We start from the raw sequence: 4213 nt of genomic DNA on the forward strand, positions 1-4213 counted from the left end.
AACCCAAGTCATTTAAATAAGCATCCATGTGATACTAATACCCAGGCCAGATGCTAACCCAATACTTCAAGCCATGTGGGTGCCTGCCTGATTTTTCTGTTACCTGGAGGGGGCTGATAGAGAGAGTGCTAAGGCTTGCAGGGAAGGAGAGATCAACCTACCTTTTTATGCAAAAGGGAATGGGGTCCAGCAGCTCCAGGAAGATAGGCAGGAGGGTGTTTCAATTATCCTTTGAATTGCAGGAACAAGAACCAGTTCTTTCCTGCTTTCTTGCCCTCTCACTAATGCCAGTATCTAGGAACAGGTGGGCCCCATAAGGAGTCTTATGGGTTCCTGAATTAGCTCATAAATAAATCATCTGGCACAGCTGGTTGTCAACCTCATAAATATTGACCAGCTGTGATTAAACCGTCCATTCTGTGTCACATTCTCTGACCTCTTTATTAGGGTATTAAATAACCATGAGGAGACACCTACTCTGGACAAGGAAGTTTCCCTGTGAAAATGTTCTGTTTAGGTGACAGCCAAGCAGGCAGTTAAGAGAGAACAGCCATTCCAGGAAGCACTGCCACGTGACAGGCATTGAGCTAGGTGATGGTGCATGGTGGTAAACAAGATATCTTAATTAGTCAGAAAGTAGGTTCAACATAAATTCACTTCTCTACATCAGAAGCGAAGACAGAAAGGTGTGGAGGTGCCAGCGCCATTGGCACAAGCCTTTCTTCAGAGATACTAGACGTCTTCATTTCCCAGGTGGGGAAATCAATGACTGAGACTCAAATGAGGGAGAGGAAAGTTGTCTGTGAAAAGAGAGTCAACACAACTCACCTGCTCTTTACACAGACTCCAGAACAGGCAGAGAAGTTGGAACACTTTCTTGTGGAAACGGCTTCAAGTGTGATCTGACTGGAGTTGTGAGCAAGCTGATTAGAATAAGCACCCCGTGTGATGAATTAGGGGCCCCCACCTGGCTTTCTCTGCTTGGTTATAACTTGGAAGCAGGAGCAAAAAGCAAGCACACATAGTACTAAGCATAAGGGCCCATGCAAGGATCCAGGTTCGAACCCTCATCTCCCCACCTGCATGGGGGGGGGGGGTTTATAAGCGGCAAAGCAGATCTGCAGGTGTCTGTCTTTCTCTCTTACTTTCTATCTCCCCCTCCCTCTCTCAATTTCTCTCTGTCATATTCAGTAAAATGGAAAATATGTCTGTCAGGAATAGTGGATTTGTAGTTCTGAGCCCCAGTGTTAGCCCTGGAGGGGGAAAAAAAAATAAAAAACAGCAGCGACATGGGCAGTCATTAATCAGGTACTGGTCTTTTGGGACTGACTACCACAGGGTCAGGTCACTTCCTGGACTATTCGCTACAGAGAATAGTTGAATTTTCTGAAAGATGGTAGGTTGACTTCTTGGACTGTCTCCTTTAGGTTGTGGGTCAGAATTCTACTTTGACTTTAGGATACTTAGTCTCAGGGGCTGGTGGTGGCACACCCACTTGAGTGTACATGTTACTATGTGTAAGAACCTAGGCTCAAGCCCTCAGTCCCTACCTGTGTGTGGTGGAGGGAAGCTTCTTGAGCAGTGAATCAGTGTTGTAGATGTGTCTTTCTTCCTTTCTCTTTTCCCCCTCTTAAAATGTATACTGTGGGGGGGGGGGGCAGTGGTACACTTGGTTAAAGACACATAGTACTAAGCAAAAAGACCTACACAAAGATCTGGGTTTGAGCCCCAGCTCCCCACCTATGGGTCTGGGGGAAGCTTCACAAGCAGTGAAGCAAGCCTACAGATGTCTCTCTTTCTCTCTCCCTCTCTCTTTCTCCCCCTCTCAATTTCTTTCTGTCCTATCCACTAAAATTGAAAAAATGGCTGCCAGGAGCAGTGGATTCATAGTGTGGGCACTGAGCCCCAGCAATAACCCTGGAGGCAAAAAAAAAAAAAGCATACTTGGTACTTGGTTTCACACAGGGCTGTCATAAAAAAGAAACACCACATGCAGGGTAGTGTCAATGAGCAGAAATGTGTTTACTCATAGAGAATATGAGTCCTAAGTTAAGTTATCTGTGGAGGCCTGGTCTTTCAGCTGGCTTCTGGTTGTTATCAGTGATTCTTGGCTCACAGCTGTGGAGCTCCAATCTCTACCTTCAGTCATATGTAGATCTGCTTCTGTGTCTCTGTGCCTGAGGCATTCTTCAGTCTCTGCATGTCTGCTCCTGTTTCTGTGTCTCTTCTCTTCATGTAGGGACACCCATCATTTTGGATTTGGGGTTCTACTTTGATGGCCTCATCTTGATTTGATTACATCTGCCAAGACTCTACTCCCAAAGCTGCAAGTACCAGGGTTTATAACTTCATAGTCTACATTAGTGGGCTCACAGTTCAAGCCATTGCAAAGTGAATACCGGAAGTAGTAGAGTTTTAAATGCTGTGAAGGTGAGTTAGGAAAGGCTTAGAGATCATCATGGAGAAAAGTTTGACCTGGGTTTTAAGGGATGGTAAAGGCTTCCTGGATTTGAGAACTTTCCTGCAGCCCATGGATAAAGGTGGCATTAACTAGGTAAAAGATGAGTTCTAGGTTAATGAACAGCACATTTACTGGTGGGGGGGGGGGGGAAAGAGTGTAAGATCTTTATATAATTTAAGTAGTTCAGCCTTGTTGTAGCATAATAAGTGAGAAAAAAGTGGCAAGAGAGAAGGTTGATGACAGAGAAACGAGACTGTACAAAGTGAGGCTTCCCTGAAGAGTAGACAGTAGGAAAACAAGAGAAGTATCTTAGAGTTGTTGTTTCTTTTTTTTAATTTTTATTTATAAAAAGCAAACACTGACAAAAACCATAGGATAAGAGAGGTCCAACTCCACACAATTCCCACCACCAGAACTCCATATCCTATCCCCTCCCCAGATAGCTTTCCTATTCTTTAACCCTCTGGGAGTATGGACCCAAGGTCATTGTGGGATGCAGAAGGTGGAAGGTCTGGCTTTTGTAATTGCTTCCCCGTTGAACACGGACATTGGCAGGTCGATCCATACTCCCAGCCTGTCTCTCTCTTTCCCTAGTGGGTCAGGGCTCTGGGGAAGCGGGGCTCCAGGACACATTGGTGGGGTCATCTGCCCAGGGAAGTCTGATTGGCATTATGCTAGCATCTGGAAACTGGTGGCTGAAAAAATTGTTGACTAATCATGAAACTAAAGGCTGGAATAGTTCAGATGAAGAGTCGGGGGGGGGGGTCTCTATTTTGTAGATAGCTAGTGGTCCTATTTTAGTTGTATTCCAAAGAGCCCATGACTATACAATTTTTTTCTTTTTCTTTCTTTTTTTTTTTTTCCTAAGCCTAACATCTGATATGTAGGTGGATCCAAGTTATTGTCTGGAGAGATGATGCCATGGCTAGGAAAAGGATCAGAAAGCTGGATCAGGGAAGAGAATATTGTTTATATGTACAAGGTACTCTCTAAAACCAGGAGAGGTGAAGAAGAAGGAGGAGGAGGAAGAGAAGGAGGAGGCAGAGAAGGAGCAGCAGCCTGGTGGCACACCCAGCTGAGCACACATTTTACACGTGCAGGGACTATTTGAGCTTCCACTCCCCACCTTCAGAGGGAAAGTTTAATGAGTGGGGAAAGGGATTTTCAGGTGTCTGTCTTTCTCTTTTCCTCCCTATCTCCCCCTTCCCTCCCAATTTCTCTCTGTCCTATCAAATAAAATAAAAAGGGAAAATGGGGGGAAAAAATGGCCTCACCAGCAATAAACAGGGTGGGAAATAAGCAGCAGCAGCAGTAGCAGCAGCAGCAGCAAACTAGTGACAAGTTTCCAAAGCTGATACAAAAGGTTAGGATAGTCCCACCATCAATTAGGAGCCATGTAGCATGACATTGTCACACTGGCTATGTGGCCTAAAATTCACACCACACCTGCCCTGTAGACTATTATAATCTAACATGGGAGAGAGACATTGATGATACAACCCATTAAATGTATGTTCAATTACAAATACAGATAACAATATGTCCATATGACTAAAAGTTTAGTATTACCCATTTTAATAAAAAAAAAAATCCCTGTGGTTTAAACACAGCAGTATTTTTCTGTCTTATCAATGAAATCTGGAGATGCTTGCTTTGGATCCTCTATAGTCACAAGAGACTCAAGCCCCTTTTATCTTTCTGGTCCACAATCTTTAGCATATTAGCTCATGGTTCAAGATGTCTTCAGGAGTG

Source organism: Erinaceus europaeus, chromosome 12 (assembly GCF_950295315.1).
Source record: "Erinaceus europaeus chromosome 12, mEriEur2.1, whole genome shotgun sequence".
NCBI lineage: Eukaryota > Metazoa > Chordata > Mammalia > Eulipotyphla > Erinaceidae > Erinaceus > Erinaceus europaeus.